This window comes from Tamandua tetradactyla, chromosome 2 (genome assembly GCF_023851605.1).
Source record: "Tamandua tetradactyla isolate mTamTet1 chromosome 2, mTamTet1.pri, whole genome shotgun sequence".
Taxonomy (NCBI): Eukaryota; Metazoa; Chordata; class Mammalia; order Pilosa; family Myrmecophagidae; genus Tamandua; species Tamandua tetradactyla.
In genome coordinates, this window is record NC_135328.1 from 204310795 (window position 1) to 204331053 (window position 20259).

The 20259-nt window shown below is 35.4% G+C and overlaps 1 protein-coding gene across 4 annotated transcripts in view; it reads right to left on the reverse strand.

Moving 5' to 3' along the window:
* CDC42 (cell division cycle 42) overlaps positions 1-20259 on the reverse strand; it is a 113654-nt gene that overhangs the window by 15243 nt on the left and 78152 nt on the right. The gene's annotated exons all lie outside the window — the stretch shown is intronic.

The window sequence follows — 20259 nt, forward strand, 5'->3', positions numbered from 1 at the left end:
TAAAAAACAGGATCTTTCTATATGCTGTCTACAGGAAACACATCTTAGACCCAAAGATAAACATAGGTTGAAAGTGAAAGGTTGGGAAAAGATATTTCATGCAAATAACAACCAGAAAAGAGCAGGAGTAGCTATACTAATATCCAAAAAATTAGACTTCAAATGTAAAACAGTTAAAAGAGACAAAGAAGGATACTATCTACTAATAAAAGGAACAATTAAACAAGAAAACATAACAATCATAAATATTTACGCACCGAATCAGAATGCTCCAAAATACGTGAGGAATACACTACAAATACTGAAAAGGGAAATAATACCAAAACCAGGCAAAGATATTACAAAAAAAGAAAACTACAGACCAATCTCTCTAATGAATATAGATGCAAAAATCCTCAACAAAATTCTAGCCAATCGAATCCAGCAACACATTAAAAGAATCATACATCATGACCAAGTAGGATTCATCCCAGGTATGCAAGGATGGTTCAACATAAGAAAATCAATTAATGTAATACACCATATCAACAAATCAAAGCAGAAAAATCACATGATCATCGCAATTGATGCAGAGAAGGCATCTGACAAGATTCAACATCCTTTCCTGTTGAAAACACTTCAAAGGATAGGAATATAAGGGAACCTCCTTAAAATGATAGAGGGAATATATGAAAAACCCACAGCTAATATCATCCTCAATGGGGAAAAATTGAAAACTTTCCCCCTAAGATCAGGAACAAGACAAGGATGTCCATTATCACCACTGTTATTCAACATCGTGTTGGAGGTTCTAGCCAGAGCAATTAGACAAGAAAAAGAAATACAAGTCATCAAAATCGGAAAGGAAGAAGCAAAACTATCACTATTTGCAGACGATATGATACTATACGTAGAAAACCTGGAAAAATCCACAACAAAACTACTAGAGCTAATAAATGAGTACAGCAAAGTAGCAGATTACAAGATCAACATTCAAAAATCTGTAGCATTTCTATACACTAGTAATGAACAAGCTGAGGGGGAAATCAAGAAACGAATCCCATTTACAATTGCAACTAAAAGAATAAAATACCTAGGAATAAATTTAACTAAAGAGACAAAAAACCTATATAAAGAAAACTACAAAAAACTGTTAAAAGAAATCACAGAAGACCTAAATAGATGGAAGGGCATACCGTGTTCATGGATTGGAAGACTAAATATAGTTAAGATGTCAATCCTACCTAAATTGATCTACAGATTCAATGCAATACCAATCAAAATCCCAACAACTTATTTTTCAGAATTAGAAAAACCAATAAGCAAATTTATATGGAAGGGCAGGGTGCCCCGAATTGCTAAAAACATCTTGAGGAAAAAAAACGAAGCTGGAGGTCTCGCGCTGCCAGACTTTAAGGCATATTATGAAGCCACAGTGGTCAAAACAGCATGGTATTGGCATAAAGACAGATATATCGACCAATGGAACCAAATAGAGTGCTCAGATATAGACCCTCTCATCTATGGACATTTGATCTTTGATAAGGCAGTCAAGCCAACTCACCTGGGACAGAACAGTCCCTTCAATAAATGGTGCCTAGAGAACTGGATATCCACATGCAAAAGAATGAAAGAAGACCCATATCTCACACCCTATACAAAAGTTAACTCAAAATGGATCAAAGATCTAAACATTAGGTCTAAGACCATAAAACAGTTAGAGGAAAATGTAGGGACATATCTTATGAAACTTACAATTGGAGGCGGTCTATGGACCTTAAACCTAAAGCAAGAGCACTGAAGAAGGAAATAAATAAATGGGAGCTCCTCAAAATTAAACACTTTTGTGCATCAAAGAACTTCATCAAGAAAAGTAGAAAGACAGCCTACACAATGGGAGACAATATTTGGAAATGACATATCAGATAAAGGTCTAGTATCCAGAATTTATAAAGAGATTGTTCAACTCAACAACAAAAAGACAACCAACCCAATTACAAAATGGGAAAAAGACTTGAACAGACACCTACCAGAAGAGGAAATACAAATGGCCAAAAGGCACATGAAGAGATGCTCAATGTCCCTGGCCATTAGAGAAATGCAAATCAAAACCACAATGAGATATCATCTCACACCCACCAGAATGGCCATTATCAACAAAACAGAAAATGACAAGTGCTGGAGAGGATGTGGAGAAAGAGGCACACTTATCCACTGTTGGTGGGAATGTCAAATGGTGCAACCACTGTGGAAGGCAGTTTGGCGGTTCCTCAAAAAGCTGAATATAGAATTGCCATACGACCCAGCAATACCATTGCTGGGTATCTACTCAAAGGACTTAAGGGCAAAGACACAAACGGACATTTGCACACCAATGTTTATAGCAGCGTTATTTACAATTGCAAAGAGATGGAAACAGCCAAAACGTCCATCAACAGATGAGTGGCTAAACAAACTGTGGTATATACATACGATGGAATATTATGCAGCTTTAAGACAGAATAAACTTATGAAGCATGTAATAACATGGATGGACCTAGAGAACATTATGCTGAGTGAGTCCAGCCAAAAACTAAAGGACAAATACTGTATGGTCCCACTGATGTGAACCGACATTAGAGAATAAACTTGGAATATGTCATTGGTAACAGAGACCATCAGGAGATAGAAATAGGGTAAGATAATGGGTAATTGGAGCTGAAGGGATACAGACTGTGCAACAAGACTGGATACAAAAACTCAGAAATGGACAGCACAATACTACCTAATTGTAATGTAATTAGGTTAAAACACTGAATGAAGCTGCATCTGAGCTATAGTTTTGTTTTTTTTCTTATACATTTTTGTATTTTTTATTTTTATTTTTATTTTTTCTCTATATTATCATTTTATTTCTTTTTCTGTTGTCTTGCTATTTCTTTTTCTAAATCGATGCATATGTACTAAAAAATGATGATCATACATCTATGTGATGATATTAAGAATTACTGATTGCATATGTAGAATGGAATGATTTCTAAATGTTGTGTTAATTTTTTTATTAATAAAAAAATAAAAATAAAAAATAAAAAAACACTGAATGAATGCATCTGAGGCATAGTTTGTTTTTTTTCTTTTTTCTTTTATTTTTTCTATTATCGCTTTATTTCTTTTTCTGTTGTCTTTCTATTTCTTTTTCTAAATCGATGCAAATGTACTAAGAAACAATGAATATGCATCTATGTGATGATATTAAGAAACTGATTGTATATGTAGAATGGAATGATTTCTAAAAGTTGTGTTAGTTAATTTTTTTTAATTAATATAATAAAAAAGCAAATGATAAGTATCGTTTTGCACATACAACATACAAAGCTATAAGGGACAAGTACTAAAGAAGGTAGGAGATACAGGAATATAGGAAAATATATGCATATGCTACTGAAATTAAATTGGTATCAAACCAAATATGACTGCTACATATTTAGGATGTTAAATTTTAACACCATAATAATCACAAGGAAAATATACTAAAAATATGTTCTGATAGAAAAGGCACTCAATATGACACAACGCAAAAAAATCAAATAAATATAAAAGCAGGCATTCACAAAAGAATTGACAGACAAAAAAGGAGTAAAACTTAGCAAGGTTAAATAGCAAAATGGACAAAAAGTCCTGCATTATCAGTAGTGACTTTAAATGTAAATGGGTTAAACTCTCCAGTCAAAAGACAAAGACTGGCAGAATGGATAAAAAAAAAAAAGCATGACCCAACTATACGCTGACTACAAGAGACTCAACTTACATTCAAAGATACAAGTAGGATGAAAGTGAAAGGACAAAAAAGAATATACCATACAAGTAGTAATCAAAAGAGGGCTGGGATAGTTGCACTACTATGAGAAAAAGTATACCTTAAGTCAAAAATAGTTACAAGGGACAAGGACAGCCATTATATATGATAAAGAAGTCACTCTGCAAGAAGATGTTAACACTTATAAATATATATGCATCTAACAGCAGAGCCCCAAATTATATGAAGTAAATACTGACAGATTTGAAAGGAGAAATAAATGGTTCTACGTTAATAGTAGGGACTTCAATACACCACTTTCAATAATGGATAAAACATCTCATCAGAAGATCAATAAGGAAATACAAGGCTTGCACGATACTCTAAACCAATTAGATCTAACAGACAAATAATAGAACACTTCACCCAGGAATAGAATACACATTCTTCTCGAGTACATATAGTTCATTCTTCTGGTTAGACCATAATGTTAGGTCACAAAATAATTCTCAATAATTAAAAAATATTGAAATTATATAGTGTATCTTCTCTGCCCACAATAGAATGAAGCTATAAATCAATAAGAGGAAGAAAGGGAAAATTCACAAATATGTGAAAATTAAGCAATATACTCTTAAACAACTAATGGGTTAAAGAGGAAATCACAAGGAAAATTAGGAAATATCCTGAGGCAAATGAAAATGAAAATATAACATACCAAAACTTATGGGATGTAGCAAAGGCAGTGATGAGAGGGAAATTTATAGCTCTAAATATTTAAATTAAAAAAGAAGAAAAGGGTTCGTTTCCCAGAGCCTGCCCATACCAAAAAAAAAAAAGAAGAAGAAGAAAAGATTTTAAATCAGAGATATAACCTCAAAACTGGAAGAACTAGAAAAAGAACAGCAAATTAAACCATAAAGGAGCAGAAGGAAGGAAATAAAGATTAGAGTGGAGAACAATGAATTAAACAACAACAAAAAAAAGAACTGACAAAACCAAAAGTTGGTTATTTGAAACGATCAATAAAATTTATAATCCTGTAGCTAGGAAAAAAAAGACAAAGAAGAAGAGGGGACACAAATAAAAATTAGAAATAAAAAGGGGGATGTTACCACCAACCCCACTGAAAGAAAAAGGCTTATAAGGTATATTATGAACAACTGCACACCAATAAATTAGACAACAGAGATTAAATGGACAAATTCTTAGAAACACACAAACTATCTGGCTTAATAAGAAATAGAAGATGGCAACAAATCAAGTAGTAGTAAAAAGACTGACTCTGTAATCAAAACCTCTCAACAAAGAGGGGCCCAGAACCAACCAGATGGCTTCACATGGGAATTTTACCAAACATTCCAAGAAGACAATTCAAATTCTGCTCAAACTCTTCCAAAAAAAATGAAGAGGAAGGAATGCTCCATAACTCATTCTATGAGACCAACATCACCCTCATAGCAGAGCCAGATAAAGATACCACAAGAAAAGAAAATGACAGATCAACATCTTTTATGAAGGGGGAAAAAAAAGACATGATCCTCTCCTTGGATGAAGAAAAGTCATTTGACAAAATCCAGCATCCCTTCTTAATAAAAACACTTAGAAGGCAGCTCCTTGACATGATAAAGGGAATATATGAAAAACCAACAACTAACATGCTACTCAATGGGGAAAGACTGAAAGTTTTCCCTCTAAGACCTGGAACAAGACAAGGATGACCACTGTCACCACTGTTACTCAACATTTTACTGGAAGTTCTTGCCAGAGCAACTAGGCAAGAAAAATAAATAAAAAGCATCCAAACTGGAAATGAAAAAGTAAAACTTTCCCTATTTGCAGATGACATATCATATATACAGAAATTCCTAAAAAAACCCAGCACAAAGCTCCTAGAAGTAATTCTGAACCCACAAAATGGTAGGGTTCAAGATCAACACCCAAAAATCAGTATTTTCTATACATTAATAATAAGCAATCTGAGAATAAAATCAAGAAAAAAATTCCATTTACAGTAATATCTAAAAGAACAAAATATCTAGGATTAAAGTTAACCAAAGACATAAAGGACCTATACACAGAAAACTACAACACAGCGTTGTCAGGGGAAATGTTAGGTTGCATATATGGTAACAGAATAGAAAATTTTAAAATAAATCCCATGGTACTACAAGCTACAAACAGTGAACCCTAAGTTAAACCGTGAACTATAGCCAATAATATAATCATAAAAATGTGATTTCATCAACTGTAACAAATTGTTACAATTTGTTCCACGCCAATACAAGGTGTTAATAATAGGATGGTACTGGCAATCGTCTATTTTATGCATGATTCTTCTGAAAACCTAATAAAGAAAAAAGTACACTATTTGGGCATACAAAAAAATGGCATCTACACTGTAAGCTTTATATCAATGTTAAATAGGTTGAGTTTGATAACTGTACTTAAGATGGACAAATAAATGGATATCCTTGTTCTGAGGAAATGTACATGGCAGTTTTAAGTGTTCAAGGAGTACAATGTGTATGACCCACAGAAAATAAATTAACAGATTCACAAGCACACTCACACAAGACAGAGGGCTTGACAGATGGACTGACAGAATGACAGACAGCTAGAATGATATGGCAAATGTGACAAAATGTTAATATGGCGGATATGTGTATCTGGGGGACAGACTATGTTGGAGTTTTCTATCTGGGGTTTGACAGTATTTCAAAATAAGCTTTAAAAAAATCACAGTGAAATCAACATAACAAAATACATAGCCCAACATAACTAGCAAAGCAGGTTCATATTTTCACTTAACCTATTAGTATAAAGACCAGCATTTGAAACAAAAGACGTCTAGAAAACAATAGCTTGGCAAGAATCAATGGATACTAAATCTAAGTGGGAAAAAATTTAATGAGGAGCAGAATATATTTATACAATTTTACAAGTGTTTCACTACAGATTGTTGGTAAGCTGCAAGAAGAAAAATATAACTACATTGTGAAAAACAGGTAACACCCTGACTGATCAAAATTATCATTACCAATGAGTGGCAGATAAACGTTACATACTTCCAGATTTGCATCCTGAGAAAGACACACACTAATGTAATATTCTAATCCAAAAAGCATAACCTGAATCTAATCATTAGGAAACACTGGCCAAAGCCAAAAAGAACATCCTATAAGGGAGAAAGAGGAAGAGAGAGAGTCTATATTCTATAAAAATAATAATATGAAAGACAGGCTGAAGAACTAATACACATCAGAAACTAAAGAGACATGTCAACTAAATACATGCTATTGTACTGAAGGAGGAAAAGAAACAACTCTACTGGGTCAATTGATAAAACTGGAATATGGTTGTTAGGTTCAAGTATTATATCAATGTTAAATTTCTTGAAGTTGATAACTGTTTGTAGGTTAGAAGAAAATGGTCTGTTCTTAGGAAATACATAATTCATTCAAGACTAAAGACTATATATGCAACTTACTCCCAAATAGTTAGGAAAAAATAATAACAATGTACACAAATGTAAAAAAAGAAAAATAAGCAAATAAGGCAAATTGTTAACAACAGGTAAATCTGGTTAGATAGTGTATAGGAACTCCTTGCAGTATTCTTGCAACTGTTCTGTGAGCTTGAAATTATTTCCAGATAAAGTTTTTTTTTTAAATATCCATATATATTTGCAAACCTGGGAAGGAGAGGGGGTGGGTTCAGAAGTGGGATTTATCACTCCAATTCCAAAGCTGAGCTTCAGCAATCTTATGTTTTACAAAAATAATTAAATATCTTGCATGCAAGTGATTTTTTTAAGCCAATGTTGAGGGAAAATATAACAGAGGAGCTATCAAAACTGGCAATGTGAGATGTTACTTTTACTACCACTCAAATAAGTAATATACCCTAATTAGACAATAAAAGTATTGTCAGGACAATACTTTACAAAAATTAAATAAAGGTTAAAGGAGAAGTTAAAATGAAAAAGGTAACAAAACAATAAAATCACCATCAGTACTTCTAACATTTATAAAATACTTGCAAAAACAATGTGCTAGGGTTATTCAAAGGTATACACAGAAATGTATAACTTTCACTTCTTAAATTATAATTCCAGAGGCCTAAGGGGTTACAAATTAAAGAATGGACTTAAAGAGAACAAAACCAGCCAAAGGAGTTAACAGTTCTAACACCATCTGGAATTTTGAAGCATCACCTACTGACGCTCCAACAAAAACAAACTTAAAAAATAAGAAGACAAGACCTGTGGGTAGATGGTGGAACAGAGTGGATTAAATTTACTCCTGCTCCATGGAACAAGATAGGGAAGGGATCAGGAGAAAATGACTGGAACTTCAGTCCTGGGGTGTCAGTAAAGAAAGCGTCTCTGGGAGTTTTGGGGAAGAGAGAGGCAGGGGGGATCAGGACAGGGAGAGCAGGGTGGGTTGAACAACCATGATCCCCACCTGGGATAGGATGCGGCATAAGGAGAGGTATGGACTGGGGGAACTGACTGTCCCTCCACTAGACCCTGCCCCAAGTAAAAGCTGGGGAAATGTCCCATACAACTTCTCAGTCAACAGCGCCCATGGGGACCCCTGGAGGTGGACCTGATCATCTACTGTGGGAGGCCGGGCCTCCAGGCGCTGAGAGTGATCACCCATGCCAGGAATAACCAGTCCTGTGGATGCCGTATCTGTCGGACCCACCAGGTACTGTAAGTAGGCTGATCCCCCCCAGCACTAGATGGCTCCCAAGTCCAGCCGCACAGCCAACACGGGCCGGGAGCAGACGGCGCACACGCACGGCCCATGCATGCCCATATTCTAGCCACTGCAGCCAGGGAGGGGCAGGCCTGAGGGAGGAGATGCCTGAAGAATGCCACCTGCTGGTGAGAAGGCATAAGCGCAGGCAGGCTAACTTCCTATCACCTAGGCTTTTATTTTTTCCTAATATTTTTTCTTTTTTCCTTTCTTTAAAATATATTTTCCATATATTTGTTAGCATGGTTATTTTCATTTTTATATATGTTTTATGTATTTAGATTTTTTATTATTTGTTTTATATATTTTTATTACTTTACTTCATTTATTTTTATTATTACTTTTTTTTTTTCTTAAGTTTTCTCTCCCTTTGGTGAGCACCAGTCTGAGTTCATTCCCAGGATATCTTGAGGTATCTACACCTGACTTTGTGGCCTACTACTGTTAAGGTGTGTTTTGCTGTTCTTGTCGGTTTTTCATATTTTTATTACATATATATTTTTTCTCTTTCATTTTTGGGTGCATGGGCCAGGTCACCCATGTAGTGGGCAGCAGTTCTACCACTGAAGCACAAAGGCCCTTAGGTTTTCATAGACCCTCAAGGTGACTTGCATCCCCTACATGAGATCGGGGCCTTCCTTGGTTTGGCAGGAAATAACTGACAAACCAAGCGTAACAGCAAATCTTTTTTTTTTGCTTGGGCAGGCACCGGGAATCGAACCAGGGTCTCCAGCACAGCAGGCGAGAACTCTACATACCGAGCCACTCTGGCCCGCCCGAAACAGCAAATCTTCAACACAAAACCAAGTAAATACAAAGCTTTAGAGGAGTGAATGAAACCAACTGTAAAATAATCTTAAGATAATCAAACATCCCCAAAAAAACCAGAAAATCACAAAGCACATGAAGCAGAAATGGCCCAGCCAAATGACCATTACAAAGCCAAAGAGGGACAAAAAAAAGTCAAAGAGGACACAGAATATGGAATGACTCAACTGCATTTACAGAGAAATAAAGGATATCAGGAAGACACTAGGAGAGCATAAAGAAAAATTATAAAGATTAAACAGGAAATGGCAGATCACACAAAAATGAAAGTACAGGAGACTACATTAGAAATATACTAGATTCACACAACAGCAGATTCAAAGAAACAGAAGGAGGAATTAGTGAGCTAGAAAACAGAACAAATGAACTAGAGTGCACAAAAGAACAAATGAGAAGAAAGATGGAAGAAATAAAACTGGATCTCGGGGAAATGAAAGACAACAACAGGCATACAAATAAAAGAATCACTGGTGTCCCAAATGGAGAAGAGAAGAGTAAAGGGCTGGGAAAGTTAACTGAAGTTATAATTGGAGAAAACTTCCATATATAACTTACGTCTTATAAAAGACATAAATATGAAAATCAAAGCGGCCCAATGAACTCCAAATAGAATGAATCCAAATAGGCTGACTCCAAGACATACACTAATCAAACTGTCAAATGTTGAAAAGATACAAAAATTCCTGAAAGTAGCATGTACTGGTCTGAAAGTATTATGTACCTCAGAAAAGCCATGTTTTGATCCTGATTCAATCTTGTGGGGGTAGCTGTTTCTTTTCATCTTGATTCAATAATATAGGTTGGAAATTTTTTATCAGATTATCTCCACAACCATGTGACATGTCCAATTGTTGGTGTGAACTTTTGATTACATAGAGATTTTAATCCACCTATTTCAGGGGCATCTTGATTAGTTTACTAGAGTCTTTATAAAGGGAAAAAGTTTGGGGAAACCTCAGAAAATGACAGAGTCAGCAGAAACTTTAGAGCAGAGTTGACACAGATGCTGACAGTTGGAGAACAGGGACACAGATGATTGAAGATGCCTGGAACCCAGCAGACATCACCATGAGATGTTAAACAAGGCAGAACCTGGAGAGAGCCAAGGGAAGCCAAAAGATGAAAGCCATCCCTGGAGAAGCAAAGTGAGGAACCCCCACAGGAACAGAGGCTGAAAACAACAGAGCCTAGGAGTAAAGGACCAGCTGAAAAAGGCGTACATGACCCACTGGCCTTCCTTGAATTAAGGTATCTTTCCATGGAAACAAGAAGGCAATGGTACGATATCTTTAAGATACTGAATGAGAAAGGCTTTCAGCCAAGAATTCTTTATCTAGCCAAGTTATTCTTCAGAATTGAGGGAGAGATCAAAATCATCAAAGACAAATAAAGATTGAGACAATTAGTCAATAAAAGACCTGCCCTAAACAAATGTTAAAATAAATTTAGACTGAAATGCTTAAGTGATCAATGAAATGGAGGGATAAGGAGTATGGTATGTATGAATTTTTTGTTGTCTTTTTATTTCTTTTTCTGAATTTCTGCAAATGCTCTAAGAAATGATCATGAGATGAATATGCAACTATGTGATGATATTGTGAATTACTGATTATATATATAGAACAGAATGATCATATGTTAAGAATGTTTTTGTTATATATTTTTAAAAATTAATAAAAAATAAATAATTTTTTTTAAAAAAAAGATCTGCCCTACAAGAAATACAAAAGGGAGTCCTGTCAGCTGAAAAAAAAAAAAAAAAAGACAGGATAGGGAAGTCCAGAGAAGGGCACCAAATTGAAGAATACCACTAAAGGTAATTTAAAGGATAAAAAGAGAGAAGAAAAAGAAGATAGAGATCTAACAAATAAAAACCAAAGGTTAAGACATGGTAGACTCAGAAAATGTTTTTACAGTAATTACTTTCAACATTAATGGGCCAAACTCAACATTTAAAAAACACAGACTGGCAAAATGGATTAATATATAATCTATATATATGCTGTTGACAAGAGACACATCTTAAGACTCAATACACAGTTAGATTTAAAGCGAATATACCACTCTCCACTACAGACAGAAGAATCAGATAGAGGATCAACAAGGAAATAGAGGACTTAAACAATGGGATAAATGAATTAGACCTAATGGACTTCTATAGATTATTACACCCCCAAATACCAGGATATACATTCTTCTCTAGAGCACATGGAACATTCTCCATGATGGATCATATACTGGGACACTAACTGAGTCTTTACAAATTTAATAAAATTGAAATTATCCAAAGCACTTTCTCAGACCACAACGGAATAAAGCTGGAAACTGATAATCACCAAAGAATCAGAGTTTTAACAAATATATGGAGATTAAACAGCACACTCAAAGCATCTGGAGACGAGTGATAATAATACAACATATCAAAACTTATGGGATGCAGCAAAGGCAGTGCTGAGAGGGAAATTTATTGCACTAAATGCCTATATTAAAAAACAAGAACAAGCAAAACTTGAGGATTTAACTATTCACCTTGAGAATTCAGAGAAAAAATAGCAAACTGACTCCAAAGCAAATAAAAGAGGCATAAAGATTAAAGCAGAAATAAACAAACTGGGGAACAATAAAACAATACAAAGAATCAACAAAACCAAAAGTTGGCTCTTTGAGAAAAATCAATAAAATTGATGGACCCCTAGTTAGACTAACAAAGAAAAAGAGGATGCAAATAAACAAAATCAGAAATGAGAGGGATGTCGTTACCATGAATCCTGAAGAAATTTTAAAAACTGTAAGAGAATATTATGAACTATATGCCAACAAACTAGACAGAGTAAATGCACAAATTCCTAGAAACATACAAACAACCTATACTGACTCAAAAAGAAGTTCTCAACAAACTAATTAAAAGAAAGAGATTCAACCAGTCATCAACAATCTTCCCACAAAGAAAAGCCCAGAACCAGACAACTTCACAGGGGAATTTTATCAAACATTCCAAAAAGAACTAACAATTCTGCTCAAACTCTTTCAAAAAACTGAAGAAAAGTAAAGCTACCTAACTCATTTTATGAAGCTAACACCACTCTAACATCAAAATCAGATAAAGACGCTACAAGAAAGGAAAATTATAAACCAATCTCCCTAATGAACACAGATGCAAAAAATGCTTAACAAAGTACTAGCAAATAGAATCCAAGGATACATTAAAAGAATTATATACATCATGATCAAGTGGGGTTTATACCAGGAATGCAAGGGTGGTTCAGTACAAGAACATCAATCAATGTAATACAAGACATTAACAAATAGAAAGGGAAAAAAAATCACACAATCATATTGATTGATGCTGAAAAAGCATTCAACAAAATTCAGCACGCTTTCCTGATAAAAATACTTCAAAAGGGAAGAACTGTTAAGAAACTTTCTCAATATCATAAAGGGAATATATGAAAAATACTCAGCCAGCATGATACTTAATGGTGAGAGACTGAAAGCATTACTACTAATATCAGGAACAAGATCAGAATGTCCACTGTCATCACTGTTATTCAACATTGTGGTAGGTGGACCCCAAAACAGCCATGTCCTTTAATCCTCATTCAATATTGCTGGGTGGAAACATTTTGATTGTTCCCATGGAGATGTGACCCACTCAATTGTGGATGATAACTTTTGATTAGATGATTTCCATGGAGGTGTGTCTCCACCCATTGAAGGTGGAGTTGCTGACTGGAATCCTTTAAAAGAAAAAACATTTTGGATAAGTGTCCCCTTTTGTAGAGCCACGAGAAAGCCAGCAGACGCCGCCGTGTTCGCCATGTGCCCTTCCAGCTGACAGAGAAACACTGAATGTCATCAGCCTTCTTGAACCAAGGTATCTTTCCCTGGATGCCTTAAATTGGACATTTCTATAGACTTGTTTTAATTGGGACATTTTCTCAGTTTTAGAACTGTAAACCTGTAACTTATTAAATTCCCCTTTTTAAAAGCCATTCCATTTCTGGTATATTGCATCCTGGCAGCTAGCAAACTAGAACAAAGTCCTAGCTGGAACAATTAGACAGGAGAAAGAATGAAAAGGCAACCTAATAGGAAAGGAAGAAGTAAAAATTTCATTATTTGTAGATGACATACATGAACTTATACTTAGAAAACCCTGAGAAATCTACGACAAAGCTACCTGAGCTAATAAACAAATCCAGCAAAGTGGCAGGATACAAGATTAATGTGTGAAAATCAGTAATGTTTCTATATACAAGCAATGATCCATTTGAGGAGACAATTCAGGAAAAAAAAATTCCATTCAAAATAGCAGCTGAAAGAATTAGGTATCTAGGAATAAGCCTAACCAAGGATATCAAGGACTTATACACAGAAAATTACTAAAAGAAGTTTTAAAATGACCTAAATAGATGGAAAAACATCAGCTCATGGATAGGAAGGCTGAATGTGGCTAAGATGTCAATTCTACCCTAACTGATCTACAGATTCAATGCAATACCAATAAAATCCCAATAACCTACTTTCAAAACTTGGAAAAACTAATTATCAAATTTATTTGAAAAGCAAAGAGACCCCAGATTGCTAAAGATATCCTAAAAAAGGAAAAGCAAAGTGGGAGGACTAACACTTCCTGGTTTTAAAGCTTTCTACAAAGCCACAATGGTTAAAACAGCATGGTTCTGGCAAAAAGATAGACGTACTGGCCAATGGAATCAAACTGAGAGTGTGGAAATAAGACCACCAAATCTATGGACAACTGATCTTCAATAAGGTCCTCAAAAATCCACTGAACTGGGATAGAATAGTCTTTTCAATAAATGGACATGGGAGAACTGGGTATCAATAGCCAAAAGGATCCCTACCTCACACCCTACACAAAAATTAATTCAGAATGAATTAAAGATCTAAATGGAAGAGCAAGTACCATAAAATTGCTCTGAGAAAACACAGAGAAACATCTTCAAGATCTAGTAATAGGAGGAAGCTTCTTAACCTAAAGCACAGGCAACAAAAGAAAAGATAGACAAATGGGAACTCCTTAAAATCAAAAGCTTCTGAGTCTCAAAGGACTTTGACAAAAAGGTGAAGAGGTAGCCAACTCAATGGGAGAAAATTTTCGGAAACCATGTATCAAATAAAGGCTTGATACTCAGTGTACATAAAGAATTATACAGCTCAACAAAAGAACAGCCCAATTGTAAAATGGGCAGAGGATATGAATAGATACTTTTCTGAAGAGCAAATACAGATGAATAAAAAGTACAAGATGCTCATTTTCATTAGTTATAAGGGAAATGCAAATGAAGACTACAATGAACTATTGCTTCACACCTATAAGAATGGCTTCTATTAAATAAACAGAAAACTACAAATGTTGGAGAGGACATGGAAAAATTAGAACACTCATTCACTGTTTGTGGGAGTGAATAGTGGTGCAGTTGCTGTGAAGGATAGTTTGTCAGTTCCTCAGAGGCCTGGATATTGAGTTGCCCTATGACTCAGCAATACCAAAATTTGGTCTATACCCAGAGGAGCTAGGGACAGTAACAAGACATACATTTGCAGACTGATGTTCATGGTGGCGCTATTCACAACTGCCATGGGATGGGGCCAGTCCATGGGCTCATCAACAGACGAGTGGATTGACAAGTTGGTATGTAGGTATGATGGAATATTCTGCAGCAGTGGAACGAGATGAGGTCCCAAAGCATATATAGATGAACCCTGAGGACATGGTGCTGAGTGAAATGAGTCAGACACAAAAGGGCAGATAATGTTATGATTTCACGATTATGACTCTGGTAATCTCAGAGGTTACACCGTAGAATACAGCAGACCTAGAGGGACACAGAAGCTATAGAAGCAGGGGAAAGGCTACCCAATGAGGTTGAACTCAGATGCAGGGGAACAGACAGAAGTGATGGTAACTAATTAGTGGGGTGAAAGGTAACTCTGCCATATTGAAAGTGAATGTGATTGAAAGGGAATGTATGGTACCATCCATCCACTGATTAAATCTACAATTATAAACAGGTTCACACATGAACTACTTCAAAGGTTTGATATTGGACAGAGAGTCAATAGTAGCGGGGTACAGAGTGAAAATTAAATTGCATGCTATGGCCAATAATTAACAAGAAGACATCAACAGTATCACAGCACTAACAGAGCAACTAACTGGAGAGGGAAGGACAGGAAATAAGGGGTAGTTTTGATTTGGTATTTGGTAAGGCTGTTTGTCAGCTGTCTCTATGAACCAATGAAAATGGTCTAAAATTGAGAGTGCAGCTGACTGTACAACCAAGTGAGGACACTGTAAAGCCTATTTTGGAATTATTCATGATGCCCCATAGATGAAGGGAGCCGAAGGGTACAAAGACTAAGAAGCAGAATGGCGAACTGTGATACAGTTGTATGCTGGAACATGGTACAGCTACAAAAAGGAAGGACATAGAGAGGCACACAACAAACTGAATAAACCTTGGGGACAATGTGTAGTGGAAAATAAGCCAGAAATAAAAGAAAAAAATATATAAGGTCTCTTTTAGAAAATGCTTCCAAGAAAATTACAGCCTGGATTGTAAACACTTATAGCAGCCACACTTAGTCTAAAGTTGTAAGCTGTATTTCTAGATTTTCATACACTGAGCTATATGTGTATCAGCTGGTGTTTCCCTGGAACTTAGAGTAACTCTATGACACCTAAGACCCAGAAATGGAGTGTGCAGCCCTGAAAGTCAGCATAGCTGCATACAATAACAATAAAGTAAATCAAAAGAGGTCAGGCCTCAATTAGAGATAAAAACAAAGCCAATTTGGCTGGGATAAGGTAAATCAAAACACAGAGTAAAAGATAATAGTGTATGCAACTCTAGACTTCCACCTACTGTATGAAACCAAAAGTAGAGAGGGTTATTGTGTCTAAAACCTAAATTTTCTGTAACACAAAATCTAAATCAATCTGTCTGGACATCTCGTTTAAACAACCCAAGCTCCTAGAGTCCAGAACAGAAATGAGGCCTTGTAATTCTGTGTATCTTAATATAATACCAGGATACATCTCAGACTATGGTGGGCTGGTAGAGTCCTTTGAGAGACCAAAGAAAAAAAAAAAAGGAATTATTAAACTTTCCCATCTGGGATACCCCAAGTACCCTCTCAACCATTGGGGACTCTCAGGAAAATAGGCCAAGCCCTTGATTTTGAAGCTTGCCCTTATAAAACTTACTTCTGTAGTGGAGAAGCTAAGACTACCTATAATGATACCTAAGGTTGCTTCCAGGAAACCACTTTTGTTGCTCAGATGTAGTCTCTCACCCTCTCTAAGCCCAACTCTCCAAGGAAACTCATTACCCTCCACCACACATGGGACATGGTGTCCAGAGGTGTGATTCTCCCTGGCAACATGAGGCGTGACTCCTGGGGATGAGTCTGGCCCTAGCACCATGGGATCAACAATGCCTTTCTGATTAAAAGGGGAAAAAGAAGTGTAATAAAACAAGGTATCTGTGGTTAAGAGAAATCAAATAGAGTCAAGAGACTATTCTGGAGGCTATTCTTATGCAAGCTTCAGTTAGACAGTGCTGACTGCCAAGGTCTGCTAAACCTCAACCAACAACCACCCCTGTTCAACTTTTTTTTTCTGATCAAATCCTTTATTTTTCATTTTTTAAATATTTTAATTGAGAAATCTTCACACAGAGTCCAAACACAGAATACAATCAATGGCTCACGATAGCAACACATAGCTGTGTATTCATTACCATGATCATTTTTAGAATATTTGCATCACTCCAGAAAAAGATATGATGAAAAAAGAAAAATCCTGTTAATTCTTAAGAACACCAAGGGCTTAAACTGAGACTCCATAAAAGTTTCATGCACTATGTTTGCTTTCCTGGAACCTATAATTTCCAGACAGTTCTAGGCCAGATAAATTCTGAAAGCCAGAGAGACCACCTCTCCAAGATTATCAACTAATTACATCCCCTTGGTATCCACACCTCTTCTCAACATGAAAAAGTCAGAACAGACATTAACTATGAGATCCCTATAGATTGAGAGAACGATCAACTTTCCTGGAACCTATAATTTCCAGAGGGTGTTTCAAATTAAATCAAGATTAAATGTTTGTACAGGTAACAACAAAATATAAAAGAAAACTGTAATGTATCCCAAATATCCAACAAAAGAAAAGAAATAAATTGTGGTGTGATTTGCTACACAGTGAACTACTAAATGACCATGAACAATGATGAAATACAAGTACAATACGTAGAAACAATACACATACTTTAAGGGGAAAAGGCAGGTATGAGGGCAGGGTATTTAAACACAATGAATGTATAAGAAGAGTTCTATTAGGATATACACTAAGATGTAATTGTCTCTTAACAGATGCTTTATATTTTCGCCTTTTTTTAAATCTATATTTCAATTTTTTCTTATAAGAAGCAAAACTGCACACTCTTATAATAAGGAATAACAAACATTTTGACAGAAAAAAGAATTGGTGGTGGGGTAATAATTTACACAACATGGGAAAGGGCCTATGATAAACATGTTAAAAAAACTAAACAAAGAACTATACACAATATTAAAACATATAGGAAAACAAAATAAGGTATCAGTGACTAAGAAAGTTCAAATAGAGTCTAGAGCTATTCTGGAGACTACTATTTGCAAGCTTCAACTAGATAATTGTGAATTGCATGGTTTGCCAAAACCATCACTGTTAACCCTTAAGAACATACAGGGCTCTATTTGAGATTCTACAGAAGTTTTATGCACGAAGACGACTTCCAGAAACCTACAACCTCCAGATGGGTTCCAAGGCCAGTAAGTCCTGAAACCCAGAGGGGCCAGCCTCTCCAAGAATATCACCTAGTTTCATCCCCCATCCCATATTGTCAACACCCCTTTCCAACATGAAAAGGTTAGAATGAGCATAGCCCAAATACCCTCTCAAGATTAGGTAAAGGATCAAAGGAGAAGAAGGAGTTATAACAGAAAAGATAGGATTTAACAAATGAGTATAATTGCTGAATCATATTGGTATTTTTCTTCATCTCTAGCATCTTGCAACAGCTAGAAGGAAAAACCTAAAATTGTGGAACTGTAACTCATACAAACTCTGAAATTTCTTCTCTAACTACTTGTTATAATGTATTTTGAAATTTATCGCTTTTTTTGTATATATGTATAAGAACAAAATAATTCTGGAGAATTACTGCAAAAATTCAGTGTTGTTACCATGAAAGCAATAATAATGTCATGAGAGAGAGAGGCAAAGCCCAATCTCTGTTCTTAAATGTTATTATTTAAATATATCAGTAAGAGTTGCAGTCAGAGGCAAAATCTGGCAGTGAACAAATCTACAATCTAGAGTAAAGGAAGTCAGAAGACATTTGAGTGGGGATGAAAGCTTTAGCAGAAAGAAGACTGAGTTAATGGCATTACTTAACGACAGGCACTATAAGATTATGGTCTTTGCAGAAGGATATGGAATCTCCTTATGTCTTAAAAGGTAAAAGACACATTGTAGATGTCTACAGCCTCAGTGCTCCAAGTGCCTGTCAAAAAAGTATGGTTGATGCTGGACCAAGGAGTAATCCCATACCTGTCAGTGGGTAACTACTGACTAACCCTGACCTTAGCCACTGATACGGAAACCCCGCAACTTGTCTGAATAGTAAAATTATGTCCTTAGTGAATAGAACCTTAACGTCTTAAAATCCCAGGAAGATTCAGAATCTAATATAGAGATTAAATAAATCACTTCCCATACTGTTAACATTCAGTTACATTTAGGAATAATCTATCCCTATTTTACACTTGAGGTCTATAATATTTAAAATAATCCACCATAGTAAGAATGTGGTCTATTTTCTGAATCCTATTTAAAATGTGTAATTGAATAACTGATCTTAAGCTTGAGGGTTTTTGGTTGAAAAATATTCGGAATTTTATGAAATGTGTAAACAATCCAGCTTAGGATCATAAATACAGGAAATCACAAGTTATCAGATTTACTAAAGTTACAAAATTTGGGAATGTTTCATTTATCAGATGAAGGAACTGAATTCTTAAAACAGAAAACTGAATATACTAAATTTATAGTTTGAAATGCTGGAGGGAATTTAACAAAGTTATAAATGAGGCTGAATGAGCTAAAGTCTTATCAAACTAAGTTGAATAAACCAATATTAACCAAAGGACCACTGGCCACCTTTGAGAATGGATTAAAATTGATTATTTTGGTAAAAAATTTAGCTTTAAAGACTTAGCCACGCCAAGCTATTTACTGAAGGGAAATAAAAGCACAGGTCCACACAAAATAGCTTGTATTCAAATGTTCATAAATTGCATTATTCTATTATGCTTAAAACTGGAACTGAAACATCCATCCACTCATAATGGATAAACAAATTGTGCTATATTCATTGAATGGACTACTACTCAGTAATAAAAATGGATGAGCTATTGATACACACAACATAGATGAATCTCAAAACCATTATGTTAACTGAAAGAAGTCAAACACAAAAGACTACATACTGTATGATTCCATTTATGTGAAATTCTGGAAAAGGCAAAACCATAGTATCAAAAAAACAGATCAGTAGAAGCCTGGAGTCAGGGGTCAGGCTAAAAGACTGACTGCAAAAGGGCACAAAGAATTAACTTTTTAGGGTGACAGAAATGTTCTTATCTAGATTATGGTAAGAGGTTATACGACTATAGTCAGCAAAATTCATCAAGCTTAACAGGATAATCTAAAAAGCAGAAAGTTTAAAATTCCTGCATTTTAAAGGATACCCTTCTGAAATTTTCCAGTGGATAACTGAGCTGATAATAATAGAGACTATAGAGAAAGAAGACAAAAATTAAGCTGCACAGTACTGTTAAAAC